At 38.4% G+C, this 19,939-nt stretch overlaps 1 protein-coding gene across 2 annotated transcripts in view; it reads left to right on the top strand.

Annotated features, from left to right (window-relative positions):
• The window catches only part of PRDM5 (PR/SET domain 5), a 290,703-nt gene that overhangs the window by 38,266 nt on the left and 232,498 nt on the right, over nt 1-19,939 (top strand). The window lies entirely within an intron of this gene.

Raw genomic sequence — 19,939 nt, forward strand, 5'->3', positions numbered from 1 at the left:
ACTGTGCCACTAGGTCTCCTTTTTTTGGTGGTGGTTGTTGTCGTTATTAGGTGCTATCGAGTCGATTCCGACTCATGGTGACCCTATGCACAACAGAACACTGCCCAGTCTTGGCCGTCCTTATAGTCATTGCTATGGCTGAGTTCATTGTTGCAGCCACTGTGTCAATCCACCTCGTTGAGGGTCTTCCTCTTTTCTGCTGACCCTGTACTCTGCCAAGCATGATGTCCTTCTCCAGGGACTGATCCCTCCTGACAACATGTCCAAAGTATGTAAGACGCAGTCTTGCCACCCTTGCTTACAAGAAGCATTCTGGTTGTACTTCTTCCAAGACAGATTTTTTTCGTCCTTTTGGCAGTCCATGGTATATTCAATATTCTTCGCCAACACCACAATTCATAGGCGTCAATTCTTCTTCGGTCTTCCTTATTCATTGTCTGGCTTTCACATGCCTATGATGCGATTGAAAATACCATGGCTTGGGTCAGGCGCACCTTAGTCTTCAAGGTGACATCTCTGCTTTTCAACACTTTAAAGAGGTCCTTTGTGGCAGATTTACCCAGCGTAGTGTGTCATTTGATTTCCTGACTGCTGTTTCCATGGCTGTTGATTGTGGATCCAAGTAAAATAAAATCCTTGACAAATTCAATCTTTTCTCCATTTATCATGATGTTGCTTATTGGTCCATTTGTGAGGATTTTTGTTTTCTTTATATTGACACGTAAGCCATACTGAAGGCTGTGGTCTTTGATCTTTATTAGTGCTTCAAGTCCTTTCCACTTTAATCAAGCAAGGGTGTGTCATCTGCATAACGCAGGTTGTTAATGAGTCTTCCTCCAATCCTGATGTCCCGTTCTTCTTCATGTAGTCCACCTTTTCAGATTATTTGCTCAGCATTCAGATTGAATAGATATGGTGAAAGGATACAACCCTGATACACATCTTTCCTGACTTTAAACCAATCAGTATCCCCTTGTATTGTCCTAATAGCTGCCTCTTGATCTATGTAAAAGTTCCTCTTGAGCACAATTAAGTGTTCTGGAATTCCTCTTCTTCGCAATGTTATCCATAATTTGTTATGATCTACACAGTTGAACGCCTTTGCATAGTCAATAAAACACAGGTAAACATCCTTCTGGTATTCTCTGCTTTCAGCCGGGATCCATTTGACATCAGCAGTGATATCCCTGGTTCCACGTCCTCTTCTGAAACCGGCCTAAATTTCTGGCAGTTCATTGTCGATATACTGCTGCAGCCATTTTTGAATGATCTTTGCCAAAATTTTGCTTGTGTGTGATATTAATGATATTGTTGTATAATTTCTGCATTCAGTTGCATCACCTTTCTTGGGAATAGGCATAAATATGGATCTCTTCCAGCATCACAGCAACACGCAAGTCCCCACAGTACGACAGACTTTTTGGTTGTTAGTGTTGGAAAATTATATTCCATTTTTTATGCAAATAATACGCTTATTCTACGTCAGTTTGCAACCACACCCTTTGCCATGAAGTATTTTTGTAAGCATGGTATGCTAATTTTTTTACAGCAACATGTAAAAAAATTAGCATTGCCTGCTTATGAAAATATGTTCTGCTAAAAACACAGTATGTGTTATCCTTTACCGAAAATGTTCTTTTCTCTTGTGTATTTCTTAGTGACATCATTTTTTCTTGGTCAAGCTGTGCGTACTTTACCCACATTCTTTGCTACTTTTCCTATCACCAAAAGTAGGAAACATCTACTGTTTAGTGGGTGATTTCCCCCTCCACTCCTCCCTGATATTTGTCTTTTGGTGATTGACTTATTTCATTCAGCAGAACGTCCTCCAGATTCATCCACGTTACAGTGTTTTGAGAACTTATCATTATTCCTTATGAAATAATGAACTGCGTAGTATGCCTTTGTGTTTATGTACCACATTTTGTTTATCCACTCATCTGTTGATGGGCACTTAGGTTGTTTCCATCTTTTTGCTATTGTGCCTAGTGCAATATAGGTGTGCATATGTCTGCCTGTGTCTCTTTTATTAGATCTCTGGGGTATATACCTAGGAGTGGGATTGCTGAATCATCAGGTATTTGTATTTCAAGTTTTTAAAGGAAACAGCATGCCATTTTCCATAGTGGTTGTACCATTTCACAATCCTACCAGCAGTGGATAAGAGCTCTAATCTCTCTACGTCCTCGCCGGCATTTGTTGTTTCCTGTTTTTTTTTTTTTTTAATTTGTGCCATTTTAGAAGGGGTGAGATGGTATCTCACTGTAGTTTAATTTGCATCTCTCTAGTGGCTAATGGGAAACCCTGGCAGTGTAGTGGTTTAGTAGTTAAGAGCTACGCTGCTAAACAGAAGGTTGGTGGTTCAAATCCTTGGAAATCCTATGGGGCAGTTCTACTTTGCCCTATGGGATCGCTATGAGTCGGAATTGACTCAGTTGCAACAGGTTTTGTTTTTTTGGTTTGTAATGGTTAATGATCGTGAGCATTTTTTCACATGTTTGTTGGCTGCATGAATGTCCTCTTTGGTGAAATGTCTGTTCATGTCCTTTGCCCATTTTTTAATGGAGTTGTTTGTCTTTTTGTTGTTGAATTGTTGACATTTTGTATATATTTAAAGACTGGACCCTTGTTGGATATGTCATTCCTGTTTTTCCCAGCCTGTACTTTGTCTTTTTACTGTTTTGATGAGCATAAGTATTTAAATTTTAGGAGATCCCATATAAAATGTATTTCTTACTATGAGTTGAGGTAAAAAAAAAAAATTGAAAGCCACTATTTATTATAATTTAGTAGTTTGAGTTTATGAGAGTGTGATAGAAAGTATTTGTTAACTATTAGTAGTGAGGCTTTATAGTCAGAGTCCTGATTCTTATTTTGAATTTTTGAAGTTTTAAGATATAACTAATTAGAAAATCTGGAATCACTCTGTTCGTTTTAAATAATCTTACTAAGCCTGCATCCAAGCAGGCTTTTATCTTGACCCCAGCGCTTTATTTTTGGTTTCTATTCCTTTGTGTTCTGTCCTTTGAACACTGCTGAATTGATAGATTCAGTATTCCTTTTTCCAAATTTGTACTGCAAAGACGATTTGGCTGTTTGGGATGGGTATATCAGCTGCATTGGAAAACGTGACCACAGATTATTTTCTCCTACAATAGTTGATAAAGGTTAAATACGTGATAAAGTACAGTGAAACATTGAACCACACACATTAATACCAAATCCTCAAATTTATGAAAGAACACACATACGCTTTATTTTTTGGACTGTTTTCTACATTGGCTTAAAGATCAATTCAGACAGTTCCTTGAATTCAGCAGTCAATGTACTGAGTGTCCACTGTGAGCAAGTCACTGCCTGGTTAATTGCTAACTGTTGTGCATAACTGAGAGAGAGAAGGGCATCATCATCCTGCCTGGGCAGCATGTGCCAGTGTCTGGAATGTGGCATAGTGAAGTGGACAGCCTGAACTCTCCATTCAGCATTAAGTCACTGGTTCCTAATCCTGTCTCTGACCTTTGCCACTGATTGACCTTAATCAAACAAGTAATGTTAACTCTTTAGGGTCTCAGTTTTCTATTCCAACATAGGATTATTTTGAGCGTAGCATAGTGGTTCAGTAAAATTAGTTCCCCTTCCCTGTTCTTGCATTCCCCCTCACCTCCCGTTATTTTAGCTGCCATTTAATACTGGTGAGGCCCTGTCTTGAGGAGAGAAATGATTACTTTTTAAAGAAAGCATCTCTGAGGCTGTTGTTCTGTATCTGTCTGAGATGTGATGCTGAGTGCTCAATTTCAGCATCAAGTGGCTGATGAGGCACTGTGCGGATTGAGAAGCAGAGCAGCCTTACAGCTTCTAAACTTGGTCTCTAAAATATGATTGTCTTAATTTCTGAACCTTTATACAAACAGTCAGCAGTCTCTCTGTTTCTTTGGTATGTTTGTGCTTGAGTTATTTAGAATTCCAGTCTTGATTTGAGGACTACCTACAGGTATTTTCTGACTCCAGGTTAATATTCAAGAATAGGTCCTCCTGGCTACACCATTATTTGTGTGTGTGTTTTTTTAAAGTAATATTTGATTGTGTTTTGGTGAAGGTTTACACAATAGTTTAGGTTCCCATTCAACAATTTCTACACAAGCTGTTCAGCGACATTGGTTACATTCTTCACAATGCGTGAACATTCTATTATTTCTTTTCTGGTTGTTCTGTCTTCATTAATCTAGTTTTCTCGCCCTTTTACGTTCTCATCTTTTTTTTTTTTAATTGTGCTGTAAGTGAAAGTTTACAGTTCAAGTTAGTTTCTCATACAAAAATTTATACACAGATTGTTATGTGACCCTAGTTGCTGTCCTTGTAATATGACAGCACACTCCTCCTTTTCACCCCAGATTTCCTGTGTCCATTCAACCAGCTCCCATCCCTTTCTGCCTTCTTATCTGGTCTCCGGACAGGAGCTGCCCATTTAGTCTCGTGTATCTATTGAGCTAAGAAGCACACTCTACACAAGTATCATTTTTTGTCCTACAGTCTAGTCTAATCTCTGTCTGAAGAGTTAGCTTCGGGAATGGTTTTAGTTTTGGGCTAAGAGAGACTGGGGACTGTGCTTTTTGAGGGCCCTCCAGTCTTAATCAGACCGTTAATTCTGGTCTTTTTCTTAGAATTTGAGTTCTGCACCACACTTTTCTCCTGCTCTTTCAGGGTCTTTCTGTTGTGTTCCCTGTCAGGACGGTCATTGGTGGTAGCTGGGCACCTTCTAGTTTTTCTGGTCTCAGGATGATGGTATCTTTGGTTTATGTGGCCTTTTCTGTCTCTTGGGGTAATATTTTCCTTCTGTCTTTGCTGTTCTTCATTCTCCTTTGCTCCAGGAGGGTTGGAATCACTTGATGCATCTTCAATTGCTGCTTGCTAGCTTTTAAGACCCCCAGACGCCACTCACCAAAGTGGGATGCAGAACATTTTCTTAATAAACTTTGTTGTGCCACTTGACCTAGAAGTCCCCTGGAACCATGGGTCCCCAGACCCTTGCCCCTGCTACTCTATCCCTCGAAGTGTTTGGAAACTTCTTAGCTTTTGGTTTTGTCCAGTTGTGCTGACTTCCCCTATATTGTGTGTTGTCATTTCCTTCATCTAAGATAATTCTTGTCTATTTTCTTTTACTATCTGGTTAGCGAATACCCTCTCCCCGCATCCCCACCCTGGTAAGTCTCAAAGAATGTTTTCTTCTGTGTTTTAAACCTTTTTTTGAGTTCTAATAATAGTGGTTTCATACAGTATTTGTCCTTTTGCAACTAATTTCACTCAGTATAATGCCTTCCAGATTCATCCATGTTATGAGATGTTTCATGGAATCGTGGTTGTTCTTTATAGTTGGGTAGTATTCCATTGTGTGAATGTACCGTAGTTTGTTTATCCATTTGTCCACTTAGGTTGTTCCCATCTTTTTGCTGTTGTAAACATGGATACGCATATATCAGTTTGTAGTGACGGCTCTTATTTCTCTAGGATATATTCCAAGGAGTGGGATTCCTGGATTGTATGGTAATTCTATTTCTAGGTTTTTAAGGAAGTGCCAAATCGATTTCCAAAGTGGTTGTACCATTTTACATTTTCACCAGCAGCATATAAGTTTTCTAGTCTATCCACAATCTCTTCAACATTTATTATTTTGTGTTTTTTGAAATAACACTAGCCTTGTTGAGGTGGGAAACCCTGGTGGTGTAGTGGCTAAGTGCTATGGCGGCTAACTGAAGGGTCGGCAGTTCGAATCCTCCAGGCACTCCTTGGAAGCTCTATAGACAGTTATACCCTGTCCTGTAGGGTCACTATAAGTCAGAATCGACTCAGTGGCACTGGGTTTGGTGTTTTTGGTCTTGTTGAGGTGAGGTGAAATCTTGTTGCAGTTTGATTTGCATTTCTCTAATAGCTAATGATCGTGAACATTTCATCATGTATCTGCTAGTTACCTGAATATCTTTCTTAGTGAAGTGCCTGTTCATATCCTTTGCACATTTTTTAATTGGGTTATTTGTCTTTCCCTTGTTGAGATTTTGCAGTATCATGTATATTTTAGAGATTAGACCCTGATCAGATTTGTCTTAAACAAAAATTTTTTCCCAATCTGTGGGTTCTCTTTTTACTCTTTTGGTGAAGTCTTTTGATGAGCAAAAGTGTTTGATTTTTAGGAGCTCCCAGTGATCTAGTTTCTTTTCTGGAATTGGTGCATCGTTAACAATGTTCTGTATTCTGTTTATGCCATGTATTAGGGCTCCTAGCATTGTCCCTACTTTTTCTTCCAAGATCTTTATCATTTTAGATTTTATATTTAGGTGTTTGATCCATTTTGAGTTAGTTTTGTGCATGGTATGATGTATGGGTCTTGTTTCATTTTTTGCAGATGGATACCCAGTTATGCTAGCACCATTTGTTAAAGAAACTGCCTTTTCCCCATTTAACAGACCTGGTGCTTTTGTCAAGTATCAGCAGCTCATAGGTGGATGAATTCACGTCTGGATTCTCAATTCTGTTCCATTGGCCTATGTATATGTTGTTGTACCAGTACCACGCTGTTTTGACTACTGTGGCGGTGTAATAGGTTCTAAAATCAGGTAAAGTAAGGCCTCTCACTTTGTTCTTCTTTAGGAATGCTTTACTTATCTGGGGCCTCTTCCTTTTCCATATGAAGTTGATGAATTGTTTCTCCATCTTGTTAAAAAGTGTCATGGGGCCTGTTGGCATCCCGCCCCCCCTGGAGTGTGAACCCCTGCTGCTACTAGAATCTGGTGCATACAACTATCACCACTACTTCTCTAGGTGGATAGGTGACAGTCTGCACCACACACTTGGTGACACAAAAGCAGATTCTACTCAAGAATAGTGAATGGACTCTTAGGCTTATATATATGGTAACAGCCCAAATCAGCTGGTAATAGGACATAAGTGAATCAAGGGCTGCAACATTCAAGACAGCGCAATCTAGTAGCCCATCTACGTATATTGAAAGAAAACAAAACAAGATAAGACTCAGTGAGCAAATATAGAATAAATCACTACAATATCTTAGTGATGGCTCAGAGACAGCAGTCGATATCAAACCACATAAAGAAGCAGACCATGATTGCTTCTACAACTCCCAAAATTAAAGAATCAAAATCTTTCCCAAATGAAGATACAATCCTGGAATTGCCAGATACAGGATATAAAAAACTAATTTACAGAATGCTTCAAGACATCAGGGATGACCTCAGAAATGAAATAAGGCAATCTACAGAAAAAGCCAAGGAACACACTGATAAAACAGTTGAAGAACTCAAAAAGATTATTCAAGAACATAGTGGAAAAATTAATAAGTTGCAGGAATCCATAGACAGCATTCAGAAATCCAAAAGATTAACAATAAAATTACAGAATTAGACAACTCAATAGGAAGTCAGAGGAGCAGACTCGAGCAATTGGAATGCAGAGTGGGAAATCTGGAGGACCAAGGAATTGACACCAATATAGCTGAAAAAAGTCAAATAAAAGAATTAAAAAAAATGAAGAAACCCAAAGAATCATGTGGGACTCTATCAAGAAGAATAACTTGCGTGTGATTGGAGTCCCAGAACAGGAAGGGATAACAGAAAACACAGAGAGAATAGCTGAAGATCTGTTGGCAGAAAACTTCCCTGACATCATGAAAGACAAAAGGATATCTATCCAAGATGCTCATCGAACCCCATTTAAGATTGATCCAAAAAGAAAATCACCAAGACATATTATCATCAACCCTGCCAAAACCAAAGATAAGGAGAAAATTTTAAAAGCAGCCAGGGATAAAAGAAAGGTCTCCTACAAAAGAGAATCAATAAAAATAAGTTCAGACTACTCAGCAGAAACCATGCAGTCAAGAAGGCAATGGGATGACATATATAGAGCACTGAAGGAGAAAAACTGCCAGCCAAGGATCATATATCCAGCAAAACTCTCTCTAAAATATGAAGGCAAAATTAAAACATTTACAGATAAACACAAGCTTAGAGAATTTGCAAAAACCAAACCAAAGCTACAAGAAATAGTAAAGGAAATTGTTTGGTCAGAAAACCAATAATATCAGATACCAACACAACACAAGGTCACAGAACAGAACATCCTGATACCAACTCAAATAGGAAAATTACAAAAACAAATTAATTTTAAAAAGAAAAAAAAAAAAAGAAAAACGCTCAAAACAGGGAATCATTGAAGTCGATATGTAAAAGATCACAATAATCACAAAGAGGGACTAAATACAGGTGGCATAGAACTGCCATATGGAGAGGGATACAAGGTGATATAGGACAATGCAAGTCAGGTTTTTACTTAGAAAAATGGGGTAAATATTAAGGTAACCACAAAGAGGTATAACAACTCCATAACTCAAAATAAAAACCAAGAAAAACATAACGACTCCGCAAACATAAAGTCAAATACTATGAAAATGAGGAACACACAATTTACAAAGAAAAACGTCTCAGCACAAAAAAGTAAGTGGAAAAATGAAATTGTCAACAACACACATAAAAAGGCGTCAAAATGACAGCACTAAACACATACTTATCTATAACTAGGCTGAATGTAAATGGACTAAATACACCAATAAAGAGACAGAGAGTCTCAGACTGGATAAAGAAACATGATCTGTATACATGCTGCCTACAAGAGACACACCTTAGACTTAGAGATACAAACAAACTAAAACTCAAAGGATGGAAAAAAATGTATCAAGCAAACAATAAACAAAAAAGGGCAGGAGTAGCAGTATTAATTTCTGACAAAATAGGCTTTAAAGTTAAATCCACCACAAAGGATAAACAAGGACACTACATAATGATTAAAGGGACAATTGGCCAGGAAGATATAACCATATTAAATATTTATGCACCCAATGACAGGGCTGCAAGATACATAAAACAAACTTTAACAGAACTGAAAAGTGAGATAGACACCTCTACAATTATAGTAGGAGACTTCAACACACCACTTTCAGAGAAGGACAGGACATCCAGTAAGAAGCACAATAGAGACACGGAAGACCTCATTGCTACAATCAACCAACTTGACCTCATAGACTTATACAGAACACTCCACCCAACTGCTGCAAAGTATACTTTTTTTTTCTAGCGCACATTGAACATTCTCCAGAATAGACCACATATTAGGTCATAAAACAAACCTTTGCAGAATCCAAAACATCGAAATATTACAAAGCATCTTCTCAGACCATAAGGCCATAAAAGTGGAAATCAATAACAGAAAAAGCAGGGAAAAGAAATCAAATACTTGGAAACTGAACAATACCCTTCTGAAAAAAGACTGCATTATAGAAGACATTAAGGAGGGAATAAAGAAATTCGTAGAATGCAACGAGAATGAAAACACTTCCTATCAAAACCTCTGGGACACAGCAAAAGCGGTGCTCAGAGGCCAATTTATATCGATAAATGCACACATACAAAAAGAAGAAAGAGCCAAAATCAGAGAACTGTCCCGACAACTTGAACAAATAGAAAGTGAGCAACAAAAGAACCCATCAGGCACTAGAAGAAAACAAATAATAAAAATTAGAGTTGAACTAAATGAATTAAAGAACAGGAAAACAATTGAAAGAATTAACAAAGCCAAAAGCTGGTTCTTTGAAACAATTAACAAAAGTGATAAACCATTCGCCAGACTGACTAAAGAAATACAGGAAAGGAAACAAATAAACCGAATAAGAAACGAGGTGGGCCACATCACAACAGACCCAACTGAAATTAAAAGAATCATATCAGATTATTACGAAAAATTGTACTCTAACAAATTTGCAAACCTTGAAGAAATGGATGAATTCCTAGAAAAACACTACCTACCTAAACTAACACAATCAGAAGTAGAACAACTAAATAGACCCATAACAAAAAAAGAGATTGAAACAGTAATCAAAAAACTCCCAACAAAAAAGTGCCCTGGCCTGGACGGCTTCACTGCCGAGTTCTACCAAACTTTCAGAGAAGAGTTAACACCACTACTACTAAAGGTATTTCAAAGTAAAGAAAATGACGGAATACTACCTAACTCATTCTATGAAGCCACCATATCCCTGATACCAAAACCAGGTAAAGACATCACAAAAAAAGAAAATTACAGACCTATATCCCTCATGAACATAGATGCAAAAATCCTCAACAAAATTCTAGCCAATAGAATTCAACAACATTATAAAAAAAAAAATAATCCACCACGACCAAGTGGGATTTATACCAGGTATGCAAGGCTGGTTTAATATTAGAAAAACCATTAATGTAATCCACCGTATAAATAAAACAAAAGACAAAAACCACATGATCTTATCAATTGATGCAGAAAAGGCATTTGACAAAGTCTAACACCCATTCATGATAAAAACTCTCACCAAAATAGGAATTGAAGGAAAATTCCTCAACATAATAAAGGGCATCTATTTTTTTTTTTTATTTTATACTCAGCCAACAGCCAACATCACTCTAAATGGAGAGAGCCTGAAAGCATTTCCCTTGAGAAAGGGAACCAGACAAAGATGCCCTTTATCACCACTCTTATCCAACATTGTGCTAGAGGTCCTAGCCAGAGCCATTAGGCTAGACAAAGAAATAAAGGGCATCCAGACTGGCAAGGAAGAAGTAAAATTATCTCTATTTTCAGATAAGATGATCTTATACACAGAAAACCCTAAAGAATCCTCCAGAAAACTACTGAAACTAATAGAAGAGTTTGGCAGAGTCTCAAGTTATAAGATAAACATACAAAAATCACTTGGATTCCTCTACATCAACAAAAAGAACATCGAAGAGGAAATAACCAAATCAATACCATTCACAGTAGCCCCCAAGAAGATAAAATACTTAGGAATAAATCTTACCAAGGATGTAAAAGACCTATACAAAGAAAACTACAAAGCTCTACTATAAGAAATTGAAAAGGACCTACTTAAGTGGAAAAACATACCTTGCTCATGGATAGGAAGACTTAACGTAGTAAAAATGTCTGTTCTACCAAAAGCCATCTGTACGTACAATGCACTTCCGATCCAAATTCCAATGTCATTTTTTAAGGTGATAGAGAAACAAATCACCAACTTCATATGGAAGGGAAAGAAGCCTCGGATAAGCAAAGCATTACTGAAAAAGAAGAAGAAAGTGGGAGGCCTCACTCTACCTGATTTCAGAACCTGTTATACAGCCACAGTAGTCAAAACAGGCTGGTACTGGTACAACAACAGACACATAGACCAGTGGAACAGAATTAAGAACTCAGATATAAATCTATCCACATATGAGCAGCTGATATTTGACAAAGGCCCAGTGTCAGTTAATTGGGGAAAAGATAGTCTTTTTAACAAATGGTGCTGGCATAACTGGATATCCATCTGCAAAAAAATGAAACAGGACCCATACCTCACACCATGCACAAAAACTAACTCCAAGTGGATCAAAGACCTAAACATAAAGACTAAAACGATAAAGATCATGGAAGAAAAAATAGGGACAACCCTAGGAGCCCTAATACAAGGCATAAACAGAATACAAAACATTACCAAAAATGACAAAAAGAAACCAGATAACTGGGAGCTCCTAAAAATCAAACACCTATGCTCATCTAAAGACTTCACCAAAAGAGTAAAAAGACCACCTACAGATTGGGAAAAAATTTTCAGCTATGACATCTCTGACCAGCGCCTGATCTCTAAAATCTATATGATTCTGTTAAAACTCAACCACAAAGAGACAAACAACCCAATTAAGAAGTGGGCAAAGGATATGAACACGCACTTCACTGAAGAAGATATTCAGGCAGCTGACAGATACATGAGAAAATGCTCTCGATCATTAGCCATTAGAGAAATGCAAATTAAAAGTACGATGAGATTCCATCTCACGCCAACAAGGCTGGCATTAATCCAAAAAACACAAAATGACAAATGCTGGAGAGGCTGCGGAGAGATTGGAACTCTTATACACTGCTGGTGGGAATGTAAAATGATGCAACCACCTTGGTAATCTATCTGGCGTTTTCTTAAACAGTTAGAAATAGAACTACCATACAACCCAGAAATCCCACTCCTGGGAATATACCCTAGAGAAGTAAGAGCCTCCACACGAATAGATATATGCACACCCATGTTGATTGCAGCTCTGTTTACAATAGCAAAAAGCTGGAAGCAACCAAGGTGGCCATCAACGGATGAATGGTTAAATAAATTGTGGTATATTCACACAATGGAATACTATGCATCGATAAAGATCAGTGACGAATCTGTGAAACATTTCATAACATGGAGGAACCAGGAAGGCATTAAGCTGAGCGAAATTAGTCAGAGGCAAAAGGACAAATACTGTATAAGATCACTACTATAAGAACTTGAGAAATAGTATAAACTGAGAAGCATACATACTTTTGTGGTTACGAGGGGAGGAGGGATGGAGGATGGGAGAGGGTTATTTACTGATTAGTTAATAGATAAGAACTACTTTAGGTGAAGGGAAGGACAATACTCAACACAGGGAAGGTCAGCTCAACTGGACTGGACCAAAAGCAAAGAAGTTTCCGGGATAAACTGAATGCTTCAAAGGTCAGCGGAGCAAGGGCAGGGGTTTGGGGACTATGGCTTAAGGGGAGATCTAAGTCAATTGGCAAAATAATACTATTATGAAAACATTCTGCATCCCACTTTGAAATGTGGCGTCTGGGGTCTTAAATGCTAACAAGCGGCCATCTAAGATGCATCAATTGGTCTCAACCCACCTGGATCAAAGGAGAATGAAGAACACCAAGGTCACATGATAACTGAGAGCCCAAGAGACAGAAAGGGCCACATGAACCAGAGACTTACATCATCCTGAGACCAGAAGAACTAGATGGTGCCTGGCCACAACCAATGACTGCCCTGACAGGGAGCACAACAGAGAACCCCTGAGGGAGCAGGAGATCAGTGGAATGCAGACCCCAAATTCTCATAAAAAGACCAGACTTAATGGTCTGACTGAGAGTAGAGGAATCCTGGTGGTCATGGTCCCCAAACCTGCTGTTGGCCCAGGACAGGAACCATTCCCGAAGACAACTCATCAGACATGAAAAGGACTGGACAGTGGGTTGGAGAGAGATGCTGATGAAGAGTGAGCTACTTGTATCAGGTGGACGCTTGAGACTGTGTTGACATCTCCTGTCTGGAGGGGAGATAGGAGGGTAGAGAGGGTTAGAAACTGGCAAAATTGTTTCGGAAGGAGAGACTGGAAGGGTTGACTTAGTAGGGGGAGAGTAAGTGGGAGTATGGAGTAAGGTGTATATAAGCTTATATGTGACAGACTGACTTGATTTGTAAACGTTCACTTAAAGCTCAATAAAAATTATTAAAAAAAAAGTGTCATGGGAATTTGAATCAGGATTGCATTGTATCTATAGATTGCTTTGGGTAGAACTAACATTTTCACTATGTGGAGTCTTCCTATCTATGTGCAACATATGTTTTCCACTTATGTAGGTCTATTGGTTTCTTGCAATAGTGTCTTATAGTTTTCATTGTATAGGTCTTTTACAACTTTGGTTAGATTTATTCCTAAGTATTTTATCTTCTTGGGGGCTATTGTAAATGGTATTGATTTGGTGATTTCGTCCTCGAAGTGCTCTTTCTTGGTGTAGAGGAATCCAACTGATTTTTGTATATTTATCTTGTATCCTGATACTTTGCTGAAATCTTCTCTTCAGTGGTTTTCTTGTGGATTCTTTGGGGTTTTCTGTGTAAGATCATATCATCTGCATATAGATATACTTTTACTTCTTCCTTACCAATTTGAATGCCCATTATTTCTTTTTCTAGCCTAATTGCTCTGGTAAGGCCCTTCAGCACAATGTTGAATAAGAGTGGTGATAAACGGCCTCCTTGTATGGTTTCCGTTCTATTTTGCTGAGAGTTTTTACCATGAATGAGTGCTGGACTTTGTCAAATGCCTTTTCTGCATCAGTTGATAAGATCTTGTGATTCTTGTCTTTTGTTTTATTTATGTGATGGATTACATTGATTGTTTTTCTGATGTTGAACCATCCCTGCGTACCTGGTATGAATCCCATCTGGCCATGGTGAATTATTTTGTTTGAAATGTTGTTGAATTCTATTGGCTAGAATTTTGTTGAGGATTTTTGGGTCTACGTTCATAAGAGATATTGGTCTGTAATTTTTTCTGTGGTATCTTTACCTGATTTTGGTATCAACATTATGCTGGCTTCATAGAATGAGTTTGGGAGTGTTTCATCCTTTTGTATGCTCTGAGATACCTTTAGTATTAGTGGTGTTAACTCTTCTCTGAAAGTTTGGTATAATTCTCCAGTGAAAAATCATCAGAACCAGGGCTGTTTTCATCGGGAGTTTTTCAATTACCTTTTTAATCTCTTTTGTTATAGGTTTATTTATTTGTTCTACCTCTGTTTGTGTTAGTTTACGTAGGTAGTGTGTTTCTAGAAACTAGTCCATTTCCTCTATGTTTTCAAATTTGTTAGAGTACAATTTTTCATAGTATTTTGTTTTCATTCTTTTACTTTCAGTTGGGTCTGTTGTGATATTGCCCATCTCCTTTCTTATTCTGGTTATTTGTTTCTTCTCCTGTTTTTCTTTTGTCATCTTGGCCAGTGGTTTATCTATTTTGTTGATCTTTTCAAAGGACCAGATTTTGGTCTTCTTAATAACTCTTTCAGTTGTTTTTGTATTCCGTATTTCATTTAATTCTGCTCTAATTTTTATTATTTGCTTTCTTCTGGTGCCTGAGGGCTTCTTTTGGTGCTCTCTTTCTGTTTGTTCCAGTAGTAGAATTAATGTTTTTATTTTGTCCACTTCTTTTTGTTGGGAGTTTTTTGATTACCTTTTCAATCTCTTCTTTTGTCATGGGTCTATTTAGTCATTCTACCTCTGTTTGTGTTAGTTTAGGTGGGTAGTGTTTTTCTAGAAATTCATCCATTTCTTCTTGGCTTTCAAATTTGTTAGGGTATGATTTTTTGTAGTAATCTGATATGATTCCTTTAATTTCAGTTGGGTCTGTTGTAATATCTCCCATCTCATTTCTTATTTGGGTTATTTGCTTCCTCTCCCATTTTTATTTTGTCAGTTTGGCCAGTGGTTTATCAATTTTGTTAATTTTTTCAAAGAACCAGCTTTTGGTCTTGTTAACTCAATTGTTTTTCTGTTTTCTATTTCATTTAATTCTGCTCTAATTTTTATTATTTGCTTTCTTTTGGTGTCTGAGCGTTTCTTTTGTTGCTTTCTTTCTGTTTGTTAAGTTGTAGGGATATTTTTTTGATTTTGGCCCTTTCTTCTTTTTGTATGTGTGGGTTTATTGATATAAATTGACCTCTGATCACTGCCTTTGCTGTGTCGCAAAGGTTCTGATAGGAAGTGTTTTCATTCTCATTGGATTCTATGAATTTCTTTATTTCACCCTTGATGTCTTCTATAACCCAGTCTTTTTTGAGCAGGGTATTGTTCAGTTTCCAAGTGTTTGATTTCTTTTCCATGCTTTTTCTATTATTGATTTCTATTTTTATGGCCTTATGGTCAGAAAAGATGCTTTGTAATATTTCGATGTTTTGGATTCTGCTAAGGATTGCTTTAGGACCTAACATGTGGTCTATTCTAGAGAATGTTCCATGTGCACTAGAAAAGAAAGTATACTTGGCTGCTGCTGGTGGAGTGTTCTGTGTATGTCTATGAGGTCAAGTTGGTTGATTGTGTCATTTAGATCTTCTGTGTCTTTATTGAGCTTCTTTCTTGTTGTTCTGTCCTTCACTGAAAGTCATGTGTTGAAGTCTGCTATAATTGTGGAGCTGTCTGTCTCACTTTTCAGTGCTGTTGGAGTTTGTTTTATGTATCTTAAAGCCCTGTTATTAGGTGCATAAATATTTAATATGGTTATATCTTCCTGGTAAATTGTCCCTTTAGTCATTATATAGTGTCCTTCCTTATCCTTTCCTTTAAAGTCTATTTTATCAGTGATTAATATTGCCACTCCTGCTCTTTTTTGATTGTTGTTTGCTTGATACATTCTTTTCCATCCTTTGAGTTCTGGTTTGTGTCTTTAAGTCTTAAGATGTGTCCTGTAGGCAGCACTTAGATCGTTTTTTTTTAATGCATCCTGCACTCCCTGTCTCTTTATTGGTGCATTTAGTCCATTTACATTCAGCATAATTATTGGTAGGTATGAGTTTAGTGCTGTCATTTTGATGTCTTTTATTTTGTGTTGTTGAGAATTCTTTTTCCCACTTAATTTTCTGTGCTGAGTCATTTTTCTTTATGTATTTTCTATTCATATTTTTCATTGATTTTGTAATTGCTTAGTCTTTATGTTTTTCTTGTTTTTTATTTTGATATGTAGGATTGTTAGCTTCCTTTGTGGTTACCTTAACATTTACTTCTGTTTTTCTTTGTTTAGACCAATCTTTATTTCTTTATATTATCTTGACTTCCTCTTCATATGAAAGATCTATAGCTATGTTATTTATTCCCTCTTTTTTGGTTTAATGTTGTCATCTTTTGCATATCGATGTCTCTGCTTTCCTCTTTTCAGTGTTTTAGCTTTGATTTATTTGCTACTTCCCTCTCTGGGTTGATATCTGGTTGTTCTGTCCTATGTTCTAGTCTTGGGTTGTTATCTGATGTTATTGATTTTCTAACCGGAGGATGCCCTTTCATATTTTTATAGTTTTGGTTTGGTTTTTACAAATTCCCAAAACTTCTGTTTACCTGGAAATGCCCTAATTTTGCCATCATATTTGAGAGACAATTTTGCTGGATATATAATTCTTAGTTGGCAATTTTTTTCCTTCAAGGCTTCATATATGTCATCCCATTGCCTTCTTGCCTGCACGGTTTCTGCTGAGTAGTTTGAGCTTAGCCTTATTAACTCTCCTTTGTAGATGACTTTTTATTTATCCCTATCTTGCTCTTTAAACTCTCCCTTTGTCTTTGATTTTGGCAAGTTTGATTATAATATGTCTTGGTGTCTTTCTTTTGGGATTTATCTTGTGTGGGGTTTGATGAGCTTCCTGGATGGATATCTCTCATCTTTCACAATAATAGGGAAGTTTTCTGCCAACAAATCTTCAACAATTCTTTCTGTATTTTCTGTTATCCTATCCATTCTGGTACTCCAAGCAGTCGTAGATTAGTCCTCTTGATAGAGTCCCACATAATTCTTAGGTTTTCTTCATTTTTTAAAAATTCTTTCATTGCATTTTTCCTCAAATAAGTTGGTGTCAATTACTTTATCTCCAGTCTCACTACTTTTGACTTCCATTTCCTCAGTTCGGCTCCTGTGACCTTCTGTGGAGTTGTCTAATTCTGAAATTTTATTGTTAATCTTTTGGATTTGTTTGCCGTCTCTCTGTGGATTCTTGCAGCATGTTAAATTTGTCATTATGTTCTTGTATGACCTTCTTATGTTCTTCTATTGCTTTGTCTTGTGTTCCTTGACTTATTTTACGTTTTGCCTGATCTCGTTCCTGATTTCTTGAAGAGCTCTATGTATTAATCTTTTGAATTCTACCTCTTGTAATTCCAGGAAGTTCTCTTCTGCTGGTAGATTTCTTGATACTTTGTTTTGGGCATTTGCTGAAGCCATCATGGTCTACCTATTTATGTGATTTGATATTGACTGTTGTCTCTGAGTCACCAATAAGTTATTATATTTATTTATTTTACGTTTGCTTACTGTGTCCTAGGTTCTCGTTTTCTTTTGATATGCCCAAATAGGCTGCTCATATGAGTTAGTTTGATTATTGGTGCCTTTGAAGCTCTCACATCCTGTCATCAGGTGGTTAGAGCTGTTGCTAGGTATGTGAGCCCAGGAATGTGTTTACTTTTCTCGTATGGATTTAGCTTAATGTGTCCAGGTAGTTAGTTACGAAATGTTTGGTGCAGGCTCTCACCTACAGTCCTAAACAGGCAGGGATGATTGGAGTAGGCACCGGTATCTGTCTGCAGTGGGGGTCATGTGCTGAGCAAGGCAGGGGGCTGATCGCCGCCCCTGAGTGTCTGGGAAGGAAGCACGTCCCTTTTCCCTAGAGCGCTTAAGGGGGTTGGTTTTGCAGCCAGAATATGGGCACCCAGTGCTGTTTGCCTAAGGACTGGGAGTCACCACTTATTCTTGGACTCCTGTTGTCGATGGCTAGGTGTCATGGGTGGAGCCATCAGTCCTCAGGCCTCTGATGTGGGTTGGTGCGTATTCTGCTTCATGGGCAGAGCAGTGTCGAATGTCATGAACCTGCCATCCATCTTATAGCTGATACAGTTGAAATTAGGCTTCACGTATATACTTTGTTGTACTATGCTAATAAGGACCTATGCTGTTGAAATGGGTCCGCATAGGTCTAGCAGGGGCGACAGATATTCAAAGTCCATGGACCCCTTATGCCTGTGCCTAGGCCAAGGAGCTGTGCCTTCCCTGAGTTCCTGGTTTAGGGATTATTTTTTCCTCTTTGCTAATTTGTTCCCTCTCCAAAGTTGAGAGAATGGCTCAGGGCCAGCGACGGGTCCCGTGTTCAGCCCAGGGGACATGGGAATCACTGAAGCCAGCCCAAAATGGGGGCAGAGTGGTTAGGGGCAAGTAAATGGGAGAGAGTTTCTTCCCAAAGGGGGTGTTTTTTTGATCTGCATGGTAGGTTAGATGCATGTAGTTACCTTTTGCTGTTTGAGTGCCACTTTTCACTGGTTCTAGAGGTTTGAACAGTCTCTCTACCATTTGTTCTCTCCTGATGTGGATAATGCTCCCTGAGTGCCACTGCTTGCCTTATTGTGCACACCAGCTCATCCACCCTGCAGGGTGTGAGTTCCTGCTGGGTCAGTTCTGGCAACTCCAGGCTGCCTCTGAAACATCTCTCCATCCCCCTGGTGCTCAGTCCGATTCCTCAACTTTGCCTTTGATGTTCAGGGCTCCTAGATTGTCATGTATAATCTGTTTACTTGTTTTTCAGATCTTTGTTGTAAGAGGGACCACAGGAAGTGTCTGACTACTTTGCCATCTTGGCCCTGCCTCCTATTTGTGGGTTTTTAGAACCTCTTTTCTTTATCTGTGAGTTGAGAGGGCTGATTTACTTTGCTATTTATAAATTCTTCAAGCTCCAAAATGAATATTCCCAAGAGCTGAGTTTTTCTTTTGTTCATGAAGTAATTTATATTCCTTGAAGGATTGCTTTGGTGGTTATTTTTTCCCTGACAGTGTTCTTCAAAAGGTCCCCCTGAGATTTTGTTGCTTCCTCCTTCCTCCATCTGAGTGCAAAGGGAAGGATTCTTCTGGAAAGTAGTCATAGGCTGGTTAGGGGGAAGGTCACAAGGCATGCGTGGTTCTGTATCCTGTCTGCACACAGTTCTGCAGGACATCTGTACAGATGAACATGACTCAACTCTCTCTGTCTCTTTAGTCCCTGACTTGGTTGCCTTGGTGAGGGAAGACAGTTGTCTGTCTGTGGAACGTGGCATCATGGCCGCTTGTGGTGTACATACCGAGGTGTACCGTTCTCACCTGGGAACTTGCTGAAATGCAGATACCTATGTCCCACCCTCAGAGATTCTGATTTTAATAGTCCAGGATTCAGTATTTGAAAAGCAAACCTGGTGATTCTCACTCAAGTGGGCTTCACAGCACGCACCCTGAGACACCCTGGTTGATAGTGTGTTCTCACGGCTGTTGGAAAGATTGGTGGCAGAATTTAAACTTTATTTATGAAGGTCTTCCTCTAAGAATGGAAAGCCTGCTACTTTCCAGTATGTGATAGGGATGAATTTATGATTTTTCTGGAAACCAGGTGATTCTCTGCCTGGTGGGCATGTCTCTCGAGTCAGGCAGAGCTCAGTGCTTTTCGTTTTCACACCACGTGCCAGAGGCCATGAAGAGGATTGAAACAGAGTAGGTACAGTGTTCAG

The sequence above is a fragment of the Loxodonta africana genome, chromosome 5, assembly GCF_030014295.1.
Source record: "Loxodonta africana isolate mLoxAfr1 chromosome 5, mLoxAfr1.hap2, whole genome shotgun sequence".
Lineage (NCBI taxonomy): Eukaryota > Metazoa > Chordata > Mammalia > Proboscidea > Elephantidae > Loxodonta > Loxodonta africana.